The sequence below is a fragment of the Gavialis gangeticus genome, unplaced genomic scaffold (genome assembly GCF_001723915.1).
Source record: "Gavialis gangeticus isolate Ggan-Ray unplaced genomic scaffold, GavGan_comp1, whole genome shotgun sequence".
Taxonomy (NCBI): domain Eukaryota; kingdom Metazoa; phylum Chordata; order Crocodylia; family Gavialidae; genus Gavialis; species Gavialis gangeticus.
The window spans coordinates 12208375-12228632 of record NW_017729031.1 but is presented as its reverse complement, the minus strand read 5'-3'; positions in this window follow the sequence as shown (position 1 = coordinate 12228632).

The following is a 20258-nucleotide window of genomic DNA, read 5'->3' as shown; positions in this document are numbered from 1 at the left end:
ACAGTCCATTTCCTGTACAAGAGCAATGCAATGTAAAGTGGACAAGATAAAACTTGAATAGGCAGGTTATTTACGATGCCTGTACAGTATTTAAGCAGTGATGAAAGTTGGAAGCTTGCATCATTTGCATGTTAATCAAAAAGAGTGAGTATGTATTTGCAAAGCACATAAAATATAGTTTGGTGTGTGACAATTTTTATTTTTTTCAAAGAATAATCTCTTTCAGTCATTTTTGGAGTGAACTAGGGCTAGGTACAGACGTTCAACAAGCCTGAAGTGGAATCGATCTAACCTATGTGGCTTTCTGTAAGCAATGCAGTTTAGATCAGGAGTGAACAGAACACATGTTCACCTTTTGGTGGGGGGGGGGTGTGGAGTGGAGAGGGAGGCATGCAGGCTGCCTGCACTGGGGGAGGCCAGCAGGTTAGGGGCACTCCTTCATGCCTCCCACTATGTCTTGTGGGCTCCCTGGGCCGCCAGAAAATTCTGAGTGGACCTGAACAGCTGGGCCACCCATGATTGGCTGCTAGGTGGGGGCAAGCACAACCCCAAACCCTGTCACCATGGACCCTTGCCCATGCCTAGCCCTAGGCTTCCAGGGTGAGTCCAGCTGGCAGTGGCAAGGGGGAGGCATGCTCTAAAGAAGAAGGGATGGGGCCACTCAGAGCTCTGGTGAATGGCAGGTGCCAGCAGCAGGTGCCCAGCACAATTGCAGGAATCATGATTGCAGGAATCACACCAGGTACCTGCTGCCACTTGCTACAGCTCTGAGGAGCCCAATCCTTCCTTCTGTGGGGTGCCCCTTTCCCCACCATATGGCCTGGGGCTGCTGGGTGCTTGCTGCCAACCACTTGCCATTCTTCAGAGTGACTCAATCCTGTCTTTTATGGTGCAACCCCCCCACCACCCACCTAGGGACACTGTATAAATATGGAAAAATACTGAAGGATAGACACTCCCTTCCCTCTTTCCCCCTTCCTGCCTGCTGCTGACACCTGGCCACAGGCAGGAGGCAGTGCTGGGGTCAGAGGCTTTTCTGACAGCTCTGTGACAGCTTAGGGGCAGGGCCAACTGCTTAGCTGGGCAGCCGAGTATGGTCGAGTTCCAGCACACCTTCCTGCAAGGGGGTCTCGGGGGGGATGTGCAAAGGAGCCTGGAATGTCAGCAGACAGTGACCTAACCTGATTTGATATTTATTTAGTGTATGCAGTTTTGGCATTATTGGGGGGGTGGTGTTGACTAGGTCAGCATCCTCAGGCACAGCCACTGGGGACGGGGCAAAAAGTGCTGCACCTGGTGGCTGCCTGCACTGCCACTGGCACTGCTTCATGAATTGGCACTGCCCAGAGTACAGAGCTGCCCTGTTGTGTCTGTATTTTTAAACTCAAATTGTACCTCTCCCTCTTGCTTCTTCTCCTTCTAGCCCAATGAAGTGATGGCCTATCTTCAACAGGAGCTGGTGATTTAGGCACTCTTCTGAGTGGTGGAGATGTGGGTTTGAATCCCCTCAGGAAGTGCTTTAACCACCTTGCAATTATGAAGAAGGTGGGAAGCAGCACATGTGAGTTTGGCACCTCCCCTGAAGTCTGAATCTTGGGAGGCCAGAAATACCTAACATATAGACCTGAGTCTGGTGCCTGGGCTATGGAAAGGAATGAGGGTTCAGGCAAAACTCTGGCTTTACGTTTTTTAATTGACTAACTCTAGGCACCTCCCTTTTCAGCACTAATATTCTGGATTGCTTTTGAGAAGGCACCTGTCTCTCTCCAGTGACTCCATAGGAAGCATAAGAACCTAGCACTGTCGGTCTGGATAGGTCTTTTGTGGCAAGGCACCTATATTTTAGGTGTTGCAGTGCCTAAATAGAAATGCCTGCAAAGTCAACCTGGATTCGGTCTTTTATATAGATTAGCAATATGTAATCCAAACAAGAGCAAATAAAAGATGCACTACTGAGGATTACATAATTATTAAAAAATGCTCATGGGATTTCTGGCAAGCAACGTTATTATCCCAATGACATTTATTATTGGAATAGCACAGGAATAAAACATATGGGCTAGCTGTGGAAGTAAGATATCAGGAAGAATCAAGGAATGAGGACCTTGTTACATGGTCATTTTGGGTGGTTCTGGAGCTCTTAACCCCTGGATTGCCCACACATTAGCAGCTTAAAATGTCTGAAGTACTCATTATGCAGCTCAGAGTTATGCCACTCCAGGGCAGGATTATCTCTAATCTGCGCTACCCAGCTGCTGTTCCATTAAGATGTGGCCACTTCCCACAGATGTGCTGCTCAAACTGAAGCCATCCAGTATCCCAGGATCTCTCACACCCCGACCTGGTGAGCAGGAATAGAAGCCTCTCCAGGTCCACCAACCTTCTAGGCTAAGTATACACAGTCAAAAACCTGAGGCTGAATTGATTCAATCTTCACAGGTTAGTCCAAGCTGCATAGACTGAACCGATAAGCAAGTGAACAGACATTCACTTTTGATTCCAGAAATCACTTTTGATTCCACATGCCTGCAGTGACTCAGGCCAGAAGCCAGGGGGTGCTAAGCATGCCTCCCTGCTTGGAGGCATGCTCTAGCAGACAGCTTGGGCCAAGTCTAGCCTGCCCACCCTATAAGGAAGGGGTTATGAGGGAGGTTCAAAGCATCCTGGGATGCTGGGGAACTGAGACTTAACTTGAATCTGGAGGGGAACTGGGACAGAAGTTCAATAAACCAATTTAACCTCAGTCAGTTAAGTCTGACACTACATCCATCCAGGTTTATCCTAATATAGTTTGGGCCACTTTGAAAGTGGTTTATGTGCCCTGAACTTATGTTGTGTTACAGATTTGAACTTGTTTCTGATTCTTTATACCAGTTTATGTGTAATTTCTGCCTTTATCCCTAGTAGCAACTTACAGCTCCTACCCTGCCCCTGCTCATTAGGCCTCTAGTGGCAAGTCATAGGTGTGCAGGTTGGGGACAGTCAGAGAAGGTTTCTAAACTAAGGTTGTGACTGCTCCGAACTCCAAACTAATGCTAACACCAGTCAACACTTGTGTAGCTCACAGCGTAATGTGTAACAAGGCCCCGAGATGGGAGCATATTGGTCTAACTGGGGCTCCTGATGCTACACTCTGTATCTCTTTTGTTCACTCTCATTTCTTTACATGAATTAATTCCTTTTTTAATGTTAATGATTTACATTCCTTTTTTAAAATCGTTAAGTAAAATCCTGGCCCATTAGACTCAATGGCAAAACTACTGGTGATTTCAACAAAGTTAGGATTCCTCCCAATGGCGCAAAGTGATGTTTCAAGTTAAGCACATGCTTAAATTGTTTCCTGGATTGAGACCTGAATGCTTGATACTTTTTAGAAGCAAATCCCTTGTTCTTAACAGTACTTTCTTGGGCATTTCTTGCAACATGATAAAAAAAAAATCATAGGAAAAGTGAGTCTGGAAAATGTTTAGCTTTTCATTCATGAAGACCACTCACAATCTCAACCCAGACCCTTCCACAAGTATTGCCATCAGGGAAACGATGGATGCTTTTGCAGTGAAAAACTACTTGTCACTGACCAAAATTGAAAAATTATGTCAATATGATGGGCTGTTTCTTGAAGTGTAGTGAAATGAACTTGGATGCATTCCAATTAGTCCTTCAGTCATACAAGATGCAGAGAAATCTCTCTCATTGCTTCCCGTGCATGACAATTCTGCATAGTGACTCTGTTACTCTGCAGGGGGTACAACTGATCACCCCTGAAATTCTCTTCAGTTTCATGAAATCAGACATATATATTGTGGGCTTGGGGTCACAGTGCCTGAGCCCTTCTTTGATCTGACATTATTTACATGCAGAGTAGACTTTTGCAGTAAGCCACTTTATGGACGAGAGAGAGAGGCTCAAGTACAGTACGGGCTGCCAATAGGATTATGAAGTTCATTTTGATTGATCAATAATTAACTTTACCCTTATGAGATTATAGGCCTGCTTTAACAGTGGAATTTACTGAACATCCTAAACTGCCAGGAAGTAGAGGGAAGAAATAAGAAGAAAGCTACAGCAACTTGGACATCTGTCCTCTTTATGCTGACAGAACTGGTAACCAAGATCTCACTCTTTTGCTCACTATCTAAAGTACAAACAACATAAAACAGGGATTGGATTGATATGGAACGCTACATAAAATGTTTGCTTATAATTATTTCTAGCACCCTTTTGAAGCCTAGGGATAAAACATTTCTAATTATTCATCAGGCCTTTGGAACTCCTAGGCCTCTGTAATAGGGATTTAGCAGAACAACAAATAACATACAGGGATCCAGATGAAAGGAGAGAATTTGAAGGGATTATTACCATAAAAAAGCAAATGACTATTTGATGGAGTTACAACAATACAGAGAGTCAGACAGGGATAGAGAAATAATGCTAATTGATAAATACATTGCTGCTTAAGCATTAATTTGAGCTATGGCATGGTAGTAAAATGAGTAATACCTGTAATTTTCGTTTTACAAATCACTATGCATTTAGCTTTTGAAACATGTATATACTTGTACCTTTTCTGTGCCCCCTCCCTCTCTCCCAAATAGCTGTCAATGTTGTACTAGGCAAGTCTTTAAAAGGTAGGACCACATTGTTCATATTGTCATGGATTATTTGAGGTCATGTGAAGATACTTCTGAACAGGGACGAGTATTCCACAAGATCCTGGTATCTATAGCTATTTTAGCACCCTCCGGCTGTGACACCCAAAGAATTAGGTGTCTGGCCTAAGGGCCCAATCCTGTGTCACTGAAAAGTACATAAAAATCCCCATTAATTTTAACCTGAATAAAATAGGGCTCCAACTGAGTTCATTGATACTGTCTTACAAAAAAAAATAGTAGGCAAAAAGAAATGTGCAGAAATGACATTTGAACTGGATGTGGGGAAAAAAACCACTTTTAAGTATTTATTATACTCATTTATTCCTCATTCTAACATTCTTACTCACATGAAAAAAGCTTTGAGGCTAATGGGATTTTGTCCTGAGAATAAATTTGGGCCCAATGACGTTTGAAAAATAGTGAAGTGGGACTTCAAATACACTATGGGCATATCTATGGCAATGCCCTACGGCAATGTAGTGACATGCTACAGTGATGTAGCGACCATGTGTGTTTACATGTGATCGCTACTACACTCCCTGGGTAGCGACGAAGCAGTGAAATCTACCTGTGTGCCACTCGCATGGTGCAGTAACCACCGGAAGGAAGTACTAAAGCACAGTGCCATAGCAATGTCACCATATGGCGACGTGTAGATGTGCCCTATGAGAGCAATTTTCCATCTCTTGCCATTCAATGCTATTATAGATAGCATTGACATAATTTATACATCATTGCTATCACACCAATCATTTTCCATAACAAGTCGCATGTGACAGTACAGTTTTAGATGGTACAGTGCCCACAAGAGGGGTGCTTGTGTATGGAAATTAGACTATATATACATAGGCACTATGTTCTTCCCCAAAGATAGATAACTCAGCAGTGTGTTTCCTTACATCATAGCATGCATATACTATATATGCAGTCAGTTAGAAGCTTTCCTTTCATTCTTAATGAAGGTAAAACAGTCAATACATAGCAGCCTACTAAATTATATCCAGACTTACAAAAGGAGGCAGTGTACACACTAGATTAACAGGGGTGTATCTTCTTCTTAAGAGTTGCGCTGTTAAAGCCTATTAAAGTCAATCATGTATTATACATATACATTACCATTTTCTCTGAACCATAAAGTCCTTGGAGAATTAGTTCGCAGAGACATCCCAAATCCAGTTTAGATGGGGCACAAAGGCACAGTTCCAGATTTACCTGTGTGAATTGCCTCATAGGTGACAATCTTTAAGGAGCAAAATCTACTGTTATGTCAGATAAGCAGAGGATTCCCTGTCTCTTAATTCACTTGGCAAAAAAGGATAATTACCTGAACTAAATGTCTGGGCCCTTCTAAAATGGGCTCTAGGGACAACCCTGCAGATTAATACTCTGAGAATATAACATTGCAAAAAGGATATATGCATGTATTAAATAGGATCTACTTTCAGAATGCAGATCAAACTGTATCCTGAGGTAGGGGTAGGACAAAGTCCAAACTGGCCTTATTGCATTTTTCAATAGTGGGAGATTCCAGTTTTCCAAATGACAAAACATCAATATCTGAGGCTGCTGAGGTGTGTGTCTGGGGGAGGGCAGGGAGGGTTCTGAGTTTTGACAGATTTTTTTGTCTTCCCGTGAACTGATTGCTTTTGCTCGATTCCTCAGCTGATATAGACATGCATTTCTCCACTGGAATAAGGGAAACCACATCATGTTATATCAGCTATGGTTCTCCTCTGTGTTAGCAACATTTTAATTGTTTAGAGATATTAGGAAAATACTTTATTGAGATTTATAGTGTTATTTGATGCTGTCACTGTTTTAGCAATGGGTCTTTTTTTGCTTTTATACTAAATAAATTTGTTGCATGTTACTTTAAAAATGAAATAAAGCTTGTGTTCATAGTGACAGTCAATAACGCTACAGCATAATAATCAATTGCTATTTGTAGCAGCAGGACTAGCAGTGGGGGCAGATCAGTGCAAATTACTGTCACTGTGTGCTGTCGTGTAGTGCAGCTAGCCTGTATAACGTAAGACAAATGATACCATATTCAATGGAACTAGACAGTAGTTAGTCATACCTGTACAATGGCAGAGCAGTGTGTGCTGGCTTCAAATACAACAGGAAAGAGGTTATAAATCTATGGAATTGATAGGGAAGAAAAATAAATTAATCCAGCAATGAGTTGTGCTACTAAGATTTAAAGTTAAATGCTCATACTTTTACTATGGGCTGGAGAACGGAGGATTACAAGTATCTGGGGATATACAAAAGAGGTTAGATAGCTTTTTAGTGAAAACCAATGACGTCTCTGTTGTAGTTTAAACTGATGGCTTGTAAGGATGCCTGTAAGCCATGGGGATCTTCAGTTCAAAGCACCTGTTATGATCAATAATAATGCCAAAATGAAATATAATAGCTTATTTTTTTCCACAGAAATAGAAGTGTTTGTTACTGCTATAGATCACAGCAATGTCATTTTTTTTGTCTGTATGTCATTCGAGAAAAGAGATCCAGCCTGTGATCTCAGCTGGGGGGAGAGCTGTTATCTCAGAATTGTGGTCTGGAAGTGGCAGGTCAAACAGGTAATTTTAAAGATGGAGCTGCTCAGTTCTTTGTATTTCAGCACCTTGGTTGCTATGAATAAGATAATTTATTTGGAACCCCTGTGACTGCAGATAGGTGCAAATAGGGTTTATTTGCCATGGACCAAAATGGCAGCATTTTCAAAACACAGGCTTTGGACTACAGAGTAACTTACTCCTATGTAATAATATTTTAACAGATCCTTAGAAAAAAATTTTGAAAAGGGTTCCAGAAGAATTGAAGCAAACTGAAGTCTTCTGCATAGAAGTGCTCCAGGATAGGCAGAAAAACTCATTCACCTAATCCGACAGTATACCTTAACATTAGGGTGGAAGAGTAGTTCAGTGTCTGTGCCCACTCAAACTCTCTTCTGGAACTGTTGGAAGACGCAGAGTTCATTGCCCTTTTTGTTGGTATATTTTGGGATGAGCATATTTCCCAACTAGGAACTGTACTGAGATCAAGGACTTCTTTCACATAGGCCACAGCAAGCTTGTTAAGCACGAGCTGTCCCTATTGATCTGGACCAGAATCTAACCATTGACCTAGAGGTGAAAGCATCTGAATACATTTTCCAGCCCTCTCAGTTGTCCTCAGGAATAACACTAACAACAATGAAAATGAATGAACAAGCAAACAAACCAAGTAAACAGCAAGTGAACTGGCCAAATGAACTGGGCAGCATGTTAACCAGGGCAACTCAGAATTAATCTTTTATTTTAAACTACAAAACAATATAAAGTAGCCTGTTCTGCAGTCTGTTGCTTTCGCACATGCTTTATTAGATGTATGTTAGTATGTGTGAAAGTTTTTCTGAAGTTGGACAAGATATTTTTGACAATATCTGAATATCCGTAGGAATCTGAGGAAGTGTCATGCACTGTATTTTAAGGTGGTCAGTTGGTGAAAACCACGTGTCTGAATTCATATGCCTGGTGGGGAGCGGAAGAGCAGGGGCTGTTTTCTTTCTTTCTTTCTTTCTTTCTTTTTTCACTTGATGTGCTGAGTACAAAGTATGGGCTCAAAAGAATTGGGAAAATTATTTTCACTCACCGTTACACATGAAGAGTCTGCAGTTAGTGTGTTCTCTGCTCTTTTATGAGCTATTGCTACATGATTCTCTGTATCTTTCCCCACTTCTCTATTCCCATTTCTCTGTGCTGTCCAAAGACTCTGGGAGGTAGTGTCCTTGTACATTTTGACTCCAATACAGTACTTCTCTTATTCAGTGATAGCAGCATTACTTATTATTAGTTGTAATCAGGGATATTTCTCCTTGCATTAAATCAGAGGGTGTTTACCAAAAGAACTCAGGAACTTGTTTCTATGTCTACTCTGGGCGGGCATGAAGATGTTTGGGGAAAATAATCTTCCACTCTAAGTTAGTTAAATTTAAAAGAGGGACATTTTGGGTAGAAATGATTAAGATTATTTTTTGTTTTTGCAACTGGTATTCCTGTAAAGGCAAGATGTTGAAACAAAGTGGGGTTTTCCCTGAGAGAGATTTGAACTACGGAATTTTCCTCAGTCCGGTAAGAGGTAACTGCATGTTTGCTTTTCATTAAACTGAATAAAGCTAGCTGGACAGAAACGTTAGGTAATTTTTAAAGGGTTTTTGCCCTTGAGTTACAGCTTGGACAGAAGGAGAATGGAAACCCTATTTTTTGGTTTTCCATGTAATGTGTTTTGATTGAAAGCTTTGTGAAGCTCTGCTTTATTTTTTTGAAGGCCATTAGGGAACCTGTTCAATTAATATATTTAGGCCAACCTTGCCAGGCCTGCATTAAGGGCTTGATTGCAATCCTAAAGTTGATGGGTTTTTCCAAGGACTAAGACACCAATGAGAATCCAAAGATCCACTGTGTAGTTTCGAGTGTGACCAAATAGCTACTATCAATTTCAGAGAATTAGCAACTTACAATTAAACCGGTTATATTATATCCAGTCATCATGTTGCCCTTAGTCCAGGGTCAGTATGCTATCAGTAGTTTGACCGGTTTGTTTTTCAGTTAAACAAGGATAAAATACTGTAATGAGAGAATAACTAACAATGAATTTTAAATGCTAATCTTATAATGCTAATCTTATAATTTGATACCTGTGTAGTGCTTTAACACCGTATAGAAGGGCAAAGTATATTGTTCTATGCACTAAGAATCATTAACAGCTCAGTGTTCACCATACCAATCTCTGCAGTAACTGTAGTATCTTATAATTAGAATATCGAGATGGTGTGGATAACTGCAGAATGCAAATATTGAATTTTTTATGATACCATACATTCTACATTCCGTCAATGACATAAACTGATAATCTTTTTTTCTTAAAAAATTACTATTTTATAAATAGTTTACTTCAAAGGAAGTGGGAATTGTGAAGGTAACAGATTAATATAAATATTCCATGAGAGACTATGATGGTATGCTGAGATGTATTTGATAGTAATTCTACCCTTTATATGTGGAACCTGATCCTTTATATGTATCAAACATAATGCTCTTCATGGAATTATTAAAGATATCAACTGTGTTTTGTAATTAGCTTCAAAGGGTCAAATGGCATAAAAATCACCTGAGATACAAAAACTCTGGCTATTATAATGGTATACCATGTAATGGTAACTAAATATATATATTTAGTTATTGACATTCTGCATTATTAATGGCTTTAAAAAGGGTACTGCTGTGTTGTAACTCCATAACAGGTAGAAGCCAACTGGAAACCTAAAATTTATTGGTTTTTATTTGACAGATAGTTTTCAAGAGAAAAGGCAATGTAAATGTACATGTGGACTAAATTAGCTTGCAAGGTAAGGCCTGCATGCAATATGTGCAGGCCCCGGGCTTCATTATAGGTAGCTGCACTTGACTTGTTTTGCGTGTTGTTGAGAAAGCACCCCTAGCTAACTTCCAACAATATAGGGAAAAGATAGTTTTACTGAAATCTCATCCTGAATATATTTTTGTTCCTTAATTTTTTTAGCCTGAGGATGAAACATTTTAGAAAATCCATGTACCTACTCCTGCAGGAGCAATCACATTTTGGTTAAACATGTACAGTTTCACTGAGAAGTTCACATCAGGTGAACTTCTCTTTTCTAGGGCAACTCCATAAATTCTTGATTTCAGAGGTTCTGAGCAAAATATGGAGGGGGGGTTACATTTAAATTATACAACTGCATTGGATATAATGCTTAACCTTCATTGAAAATAATAAAAATCCTTGCAGTACAAACATTTACTCTCTGGACCTTATGGCATAGAAAATTCCTGAATAATAATACTTCTCTGATGGCACAGTTTACCTTGTCAATTTTTTTCCACGTTGAAGGATTATTTTTTCGGTGAACAAAAACCTACAGACACTCCAAGGAATAATCAGCTCAGAGGCCAACATAATGTTTTTTTCTTAATTTTATTTGGTTTTGGGGTCATTATAAGGTAGGCCCCAAAATATTTGGAACACATTGATTTCTTTTTCTTTTTTTTAAATTTTAATTTGCTCATCTATTATCACTGATTGTATCAGGAAGGTTGTAAATATATTTTTTATTAGGTACCATACGTGTAATGGGCATAGTGCGCAAAATTATTTTCCAATGTGTAAGATTAAACATGTGAATAAATATTTTCTAAACAGCTGGTGAAAATTCTCCATGGGACACATTTTGCATGGCTCAATTCTGCAATGTCATTTGACCAAGAGTATGGACAGACGTTACACTTAGAGCAACCTAACTAGGCTGAACAGTACATAGGTTCAGGGAGTTAGATCAGTCAAAATATGGCTGGCCCAATCTAACTTAGTTCACTTAAGTAGGTGCCCTAAGTAAACTGAGTTAACCTATGCCCAATCTAACCAAACGTGTACACATTCAGAGCACAGCCTTGGGCTGCACTTTTTCTAACACCTACGTCCTGACTGGGCGAGCTCCTCAATTCCTCCTCACCTGGACACAGACAACCCACCCTGAAGATCTGTAAGCTCCTCCTCCCGCCCCCTCAACTAGAAATTTTACATAAAAATACTCAGATTTTCAGATTTGGAGCGCATTTTTTTCTTTAAAAGCATGCTGAGCAAACCAAAAGTTCTCTTTACCACCTAGATCAAAATTTGGGTAACAATATCAACTCTAGACAACAATCAATTAAATTAAATTTTAAAGGTGAACTTTGTCAAGAATGGTTCTTTTCATTTGGTGTTAGGCTGCCTTTTGCCTTTGCCAGGGTTCTTGTGTGACTAGCCAAGACACTTCAGGATGCGTCCACACGAGTGTGCGCACATGTGTTTTGTGGTGCTTAAAACACCTCAAAACATGCCCTGCACACGTGATTTGGTTCACTGCAGTGCATATTTGCAGTGCGGATCCAAATTCAGATACCTGGAAATCCCAGTAGCAAAAAAAGTGCACTGAAAGAAAGCAGAGTAGTGCACGTGGCAGCACCACGCGCTGCTCAAAACCAGAGCTTAGCTGGCCAGAGCTATGCTCCGGCTGCCAGCCAGGCTCTGCACACCCAGATCACCACTGCTGGAGCTCCAGAAGACCCCCAGGTAATGCTGCTGGGGCCAGCCCAGGTTCTGGGTATAGTGCACAAAAAGTGCTGGCCCCAGACTTCTCTACCTCACCCAGAGCATTTTTCCCCACATTAACCCCACGTTCAGGGGTGGGTGCTGGGGAAAAAAAAGCAGTGGCATGAATTTGTGTTGCTACTTTTTTCCCCTATAGCAATTGCATGCCCCTGCTCATGGGGATGCAAACTTCGGCTGCATTTTCAAAGTTCCCTAAGGAATTTGTACATTTAATTTCCATTAATTTTAGTTGAAATTGCATCCAAATATTTTAGTCAGTTTTAACAATTCACCTGTAATCTCCATATGCTTTCGTTCTCCTTCTGTAAATTGAAAATAATAATACTTCCAATACCTCGACTCTTGACTGTCTTCAAGGACTGTCACTTGCATATATGTACTATACCTCTAATAATAGTTTGTGAATTTTTGCACTACTGCATCCATATCACTAGTGGGGAATAGAACCCACTTTCAGGACTCACCTGCTAGACCAGTGGCCCTCAATCTATTTGATCCTATAATCCATCTCTAACACTGGTCCATGCCAACCTGCTGCACCACAGTTTCTCAGCCCTCCTAACTCTAAACTCCACTTTCTTCCTTATAGTCAGCCCCCTTCCATCCTCTCCAAATCCAGAACTTGCTGCCTTCTCCCCATCTTTCCCTAATCCCTTGTTCCACCATAGAAGAAGAAACCACACCCTGTTTGTTGTACTCACTAAATAGAGGATGAGTCAATCTCCAGCTCATAGGGTTGTGGTCTGAAGGGCAGCATTACAGTTACATCATATTGTGATCAAACTTTTGCATGTTTTAATGCCTGGAGGTTGGAAATGGGAAGTGCAATGGAAAAATGTGCTAGAATAGGGTGCAGTAGTCACTGACATCTAGACAACATCCATGGTGATAAGCACTAGAAACAATTTAGGGCCCATGTGTAAAGGTGTCAGCATCATCTGTATCTTAGATCATTACTGAAGAGCATATCACAATGCCCTCAAAGGATTTCTGCCTGTCTCAGCACTTTGCAGTCTGAGTATCTCCAACAATTGCCATTCAGACATTGCACTTCCGCAGTCTGCATGCCCCCCTGTGTGGCTGCCACTGCAAAAACTATTGTCTATTGCTTAATATTTTGATACTTAATGCAAAAAGTCTCCTCTATCATACAGATTGATTTGCTCAGATAGAGGCATGAAGCTGTGCAGGCTTTCTGCATTTAGGATGATTTTAGTATAAAGCATGCAAAGCCCACAGTACATTTCCCTGTTTCTTTGGCATTATGTCTGCAATGCAGTGTCATGAATGATGACACCTCTTCAACGAAAAACAGAGAAATATCTTTTGCGAGATGTGAGATTTCTAACGAAAGCTTCCCTGTGATATGAGCTGTTGAACTGTCTCCAAAGAGTCCTGATTTAGTCTGAACCATTTCTTGCCACTTCATCATAAAAAAACACCATCCAAAATACTAGGCAATAATTAAATTTAATGGGAAAATAATAATTAACAAAAGCCTAACTAAACTTCCTCATATTTTAAAATATTTTACAGTTGAATCTTGGTTAGACTAAATAGTCCATGTGTGTGTGAAGATGATCAAATTATATCTACCCTCCCTCCCCGGACTTTAGAGGAGTGGACATAAAAATATCCTTTAAAATTCTGCAATAGCACATTTTTATACATACAGTATGAAAATGTATGCATCTTCCTATCTAACATATTCTCTTTGAAATATTTTGCTTGTAATTTTGTTAATAAGATGCTATTTTGAAATGTAATAGCCCTCACATCAAATAGATATACTTGTATGTTAAAGACCACGTCAAACAGATATAAAAGGCTGAAGAGGAAGATTTATCCTCAGTCATGAAAGACCATAATAATGCACTTTCAGAATCTGTGTTTGAATCCCCACATAGCAGAATAAATATACAATCCAATTTTCAAAATATATTCTAATACCTAAAATAGATTCAAGTTCCTATGTTGTATACACTGTTTATATGTCCACATAACGCATATTGTACATATGTTCCTTATTCACATTTCTTTTTTCTTTTCTTGCTTTTCTTTTATACATTCTTTCAGCTCTTTTGTTGGCCAACTGTAAACTGATCACTTACAATTGTACTTGAGTGTTTAGTGACCAGAAAATGTACAAATGCTGCTGCTGCCAGAGTAACTGAAAGTGCACAAGCAGATTGAGGGAAATACTACAGGCAAAAATTAGCCATCATTAGTTACCCCTGCTAATATTGCAGAAAATTGAAATGCTTGCCTCACTGAGAATTGAAGAGCATTTCTGAAGTTTATCCAGAACAAAATATCTGACTTTTAAATACAAATAAGATATAAGCAGCGTTGGGATGAATTATGCTGTACTTTGCAAGTAAATCTGTTAAACATTTTTGTGGAACTATTCCTAAATAAATGTAGACTTGTTAAACAGAATTTTAACAGTTTCAGCTGACATTTCAAGGGGGGAAATGTGGCTCTACTTACAGCACTATATATTGGGCCAAAATGTCAAGAATAGAGGCCAAGAATGCTGCAGTATATAGATAACCATAGACCCATTCTTAACACTTTAAGGACTTTGTTTTACCAAAACATTGTGGTAAATGTCTCAACCAATAAGAACTCACACATTGAAAATCTTTGCCCTCTAAAGATACCCTAACTTAATACTCCACCTGTACAAAACCAGGCTAAATCTATATTTTATATTTCTAACTCTTGGGTTTTGGTGGAATAGAAATATGTGTAAGAGGATGAACAGCGTCAAAAAATCTACTTATAAAAATGTTGAAATTAGAGAGAGATCCTTCTGAATTTGTGCCATTCTATTTTATTATGTTTTGGCCTTTTGCAAACCTCTTTGCACATCTTCTAGGATTTACTATCATTCCTTAATACTGCATTTTTATTTTTAATTTTTCCTGCAAGAAACCCAACATAATACAATTTTGCTAAAAAATAAATCTCACAAATAAAAATGTTGCTAAAGCAGGTAGAAGCATAGCCTTCCTTTGATCTTTTGGGTAGTCATTTTTACAGATGACCTTACTGTCAATATCTCTGTCAAGTACATTTCTGCAACACCTGTTATAAATGCTACAGGCTTCCATGCACATGTGACACCATATTGGAATGATGCAGTTCATTTGACATAATGCAAGTAGGTAGAGTACATGTTGCCTAACATATTTAAACAGCATTATATTTTGATCAAGGGAAGCTTTTCAAATATTTTGTACAATGTAGAGGTTTACTCCTGATAATATATAAATTGCAAAGGTTCATTTTGGATCCTCATTACCAAAACCAGCCAACCAAGGAGATAACGTAGAAAAACATGCCATTCTCTCCCTTTTTTAAAAACGATAATTCCATTATGCACAATGAAAGAGTAATAACTAAGCACAGAGAAGACACCTTTTATACTTACATGAAATACATAATACACACTGATTCTATCTCTGTAGCTGTTATTTTGTTGTTAATTCTCTTCTGAACAACCAAAATACATCAGAACTTAGTCTCTGAACATTTTCTAGTTTTCCAAGTACATGTAAAAGAAAATGGTAAAATTATGTGTTGAAAAAAAATCTCTCAGAAGATACTTACCTGTCCTATAAAAACATATTTCCAACAATCTCAGGCCAAGATTTCCATAGAACAGCAAAAAACGTGTTTACAGCACTAATCCTGAATTGCTAATACCTCTGACTCACCTTGGTATAGTTCTCCTTTTAGCTTCATACCTCATCCTGATTCTGACAAGAATGAGCAAAACTCTTAAGTGTTATACATAGGAAGAGACTTCAGGGTGGCATTCTTATTTAACATCACAGTATAGTATCTTTAAGTCTTTGATTAACAAAAGCATGTGCTGGGTACAACCCATATCGTCTATTAGGTGCATTTGTTCATCCCGAAAAATTAGACTGGCAATGCCCTATTCAAGGCCCATAATACCATGAGTGACCTTTTAATAAAGGCCCACAAAAAAGAGATGAGATAGGGCTGAATCAACAAGACTTCCACTGCTAGTGCTCTTTTAGAAGGACTTTATTGGCCTGATGACTTGCAAACTCAATCTTTTTTTTAATGAAAAAAAAATATTCTTAAAAAATGAAGAGCCAAAGGCCCTTGAATCTATATACCTAGTCCTTATTAAAATCAATGGCTGACTTGTGCCAGGTTGTACTATACTGTCTTCCTTGTATCCTGCTATGAATGTCTTTTGTTATACATGTGCTTACAGTTTTTCCAAGTGGGCAAAAATTAGACTGCAGCAGCTTACCCTTATGGATTCATTCAGTTTTGGTCCAATCTACGGATAAAACTGAGTTGATGGGTATCTGAGGACTTACCATATTATTAATATGTATCATTAGTGTGTATGGCTCCTCAGGAAAGTTACTGTAATTGGGATTTTATCCCCTGAAAGTCAGAAAAATTATTGACAGTTTCTGGGTCCTAAATGCATCACTGTTTCAAGTAAAATAACAAGCTTTGCCTTAGGCGGTTGTTCATGCTATGTGATCACTTGATACTTTGTCTATCTGGCTTCATGTGTTATGAAAGAAAGAGAGATAGCAGCCTCCATTGGAATAGGAGGGAGTCAACAGATGACTTCACAAGTATTTGTGATTTTTATTATATTATTTCAGCATCCTGATAATTAATGACTGCACTTCCAAACCTGTTTGTGTGAACTCAGTGTTCTGATAAGAATGGCTGCAGAGTGGGTGATTTATATTTGTTACGGATTTTTCACTTGAGGATTTAGTAACAGTGCCATGTTGTAATTACTTTATTGCGGGGGTAACTGCAAATGTTTAAGCAGCAGGTTCTGCCATTTAGCATACACCTGTAATATGGTTCTATTGTCCATTTGCAATCAATATTTCTCCTTTCCAATAAACAGCTTAAGTGTAATAAACCAGACAGCGCAAAGTTAATTGCCATATGATATATTTTGTTTCCAGGTATGCTCAGATGGCTAAAGTGAAGTTAATTAGGTTATAGGTAGCATGGCAACATTAGAAAAATATATATCTCCTGCCACATGGACATTTTTTGTTCAGTCAATACCATACACAAATACTTGTAGACGAGGCCTGTAATATGACCACCTATTTAAAACCTGGACTGTGCAGATCGCTGGCAAATGGCATATATTGCCAAATGGATTACAGTAAAGGCAAACTGAGGAAAGAGGGGACAGGTATCATAGATCTATGTTATGCCTTGTATTAAGGATTACATTTTTGTTCCTGGCTATAGAAAGAAGCAAGTGTTCAAAATAGAATTGTTTAAAAATATTTACTAAAAGCATTTTTCTGAAAAAATAAAAGAGAAATAAATAACAGGCCTCATTGTTACTTTATAAAAGCTCATTGTTTATGGCAACTTTACTAAAGCTGCATACATTTGAGAATACTGTTGTTTGTAAATACAGCATGCTATTGTCCAGTGTTCAAAAGTGAGTTCACTTTCATTCCACTTTTTAGGAATCTTTCCTTTCATTATTGCAGCACAGTAATCAGTTAACAACTTATATATGCTTCCTTTCTTTCCTGAAATCTGTCTTCCATTGCAAATCTTAATTGGCTTAGGAAAATGCTCACAGTAGATATTTTTAAAAAGGAACATAAAATTTAGAATGAACAATATTTAAAAAAAATGAATCAAAAGAACAGACTAAATGCTCTAAGGAAACAAATCTCCTAGGGACATTAATTTCAGAGCCCTATTTTCAGGAAACAACTTTTATTAGTGCTGTATTGAGATGTTTTGGATATGACTCAGATTTTTATGAAAACCTTTATCCATCTTATATAGGTTTTGCTTACCAGACCATGAACTACAGATGGTTTCCCGAATTATTTTTCCAAGTACAAAAAATAGAACTAAGCACAAAATATGATTCTAGGACCCAAACCTGTAACCTTTATATGAATCTGTTATCCATACTTGTACAAATAGGCCTGGTAAGCATGAGTAAAAATTGCAGGATTACTGGTTTAATCAGGCAGCTATTTAAATCGAAGGGAGTCCTTCTACTGACCTAACTGGGCATAGGATCAAGCCAAGCCCCTTGCTTATTTCCATAGTTAATAGTGCATAATGAGGATTCCACTGAAGTCAAATGGCAAGGCACCCATTGATTTCAGTGAGACCAGGACTAGGACCTGACTGTTCAATGCTGATCTTAATTATACAAGGGTAATAATGTATCACTCTAATTTACCAAAAGTAGCTGCGCTGAATATGCTCTGGTTTCAATAAAGCTGTACTGATGCATCTGTCTTTGTGAATAGTGATTTTAAAAAAATGCAAATCTGCTTACATCTTTTCTTCCTGACATTAGGTCACTGCTTTATGGTCTTTCTTTCATTTGCACATCCATAGCAATTTCTATTTTTGGACACTATTGAAAATATGAGATTCACTGGATCCAAATAGACATTCTTATAATAAGCAGATTGTACTGAGTTACAAAAGATGTAGTATAATAAAACAAATTGTACGAATGTGAGAAGAATGTGTAAGAAGTTTCATCATCAAAAATGACCAATAACATTAAGATGTTTTGTATGAAGAAAACACTCTAAGCACTGTTCTTTGTTACTGCATAAAAAGCCTTTTTGCGATGGCTGTTCCTTGACATAGACTCTTTATGTGGGAAATAATTTATTGCCATACCTGTAACTGAAATAATGACTAAATCATTTTTAAAAAAGTCTCATAGCTCCAACAGAGTAAATCTTCTACAACCTGCTGCAGTGCTAATCGTAAGCATGTTATACAGTAAGTTTGCCTGAAGCTAAGTTAAGCAGGCAGATTAGGACCGTAATATAGTATCAGGACTCATAAATCAAGTGTGCTTGCAGATTTTCTTTCACTTACTGCTCCTTCTTACAGTTCAGACAAGTCATAATTACACATCAGTAGGCATTGTGAACAGAGGAATGAGCTACAACATAACGCACAATAAACCCTGTCATATAAAAGCAAACTGGATAAAATAACAGAAGCAATACTCCATTTTACAACATCACACTAAAGAATTACACCATGCCATTGTGTAATATTCTGATCAATCAAGAGCCCATCCACAATTGACAGTCCCAGTAGGCTAAAATTTACCATTGGAAGATATTTTCCATTAGTATTATTTTCTCTTTTATATATATATTCAGTGAATAAGATTTGAAAAAAGACTACAAGCTCAAAATAAAAAGTGCCCACTGCATAAATTTTGCCGAGGCTTTATTCCTTAAGGTTCCCTTTTATTATATAGGCTTGCAACAAATTGTAATGGATGAACTAGAAAGAGTTTCTCATTCCAGTTTTATTAGCATTAGTATACTGAACACAGGTACTATATATTTGCAATCTTAGATAAAAGCCATGGTGACAGATGTCTTCTAGTAATTTCTAGGCTTAACATCAGATCAAAGGTGCTCTAACTTGAGCATGTGATCTTAGTAGGATACTGAAAATGAGATTTAATGAAACATTAACAAATACTGGTTATTTTAATCCTAATAAAAGGGCCAGCAAATGATATATATATATATATATATATATATATATATATATATCAGGCACCACAGAGAGCAGTAAGGAGGCAGGAAGATCTGCTTTGTCTCATGCAAGCTTGACCTATAACTCCATGTTTTGTATTGGGGGAGAACAAGCTCCATAAAGCTACTTATTTCTAGGTATGGCAGTGAGATTGAACTGGAGATAGAGACAAGGATTGGGCAGAACTGTGAATTCACTGTTTATCCCTCCAACCAGCACAAATGAGCTGTTCAGGAGCAAGGAGAAGGTGGAAATATATTAACTGGTAAGGGCTAGCAGCTTGCAATAATTTGTGCTTCTGCTTGAAATGAAAAAATAGGGGTAAAGGTCAGATTTGGAATATATCATGTAGATATGCAGCAGAATTAATGTCCCAGGACTTCCTAAGGCCCTAATCCCGGAAAGACAATTTTAACTTTATGGACTATAAAGTAGTCCTGTTGAATTCAGTGGGACTCATATAGCTACTCGCAAGCAGAAGTTAAGCATATCCATAAGTCTTTATAGCATTAGGGCCTAAATCCAGACCCATCCAAGATAATATATTTAAAAAATAATTTCCAGCATAGGCATGTGGTGTGTAGGCTACAAGTAGAGTCACATAGTTTCATAGTTTCTAGGGTCGGAAGGGACCTGAGCAGATCATCTAGTCTGACCCCTTGCCATGGCAGGAAAGAGTACTGGGGTCAAACAACCCCAGCAAGGTGTTCATCTAACCTCCTCTTAAAAACCCCCAGGGTAGGAGCCTGCATCACCTCTCTTGGAAGTTGGTTCCAGACCCTAGCCGCCCTGACCGTGAAATAGCGCCTCCTGATGTCTAACCTAAACCTACCCTCTGCCAGC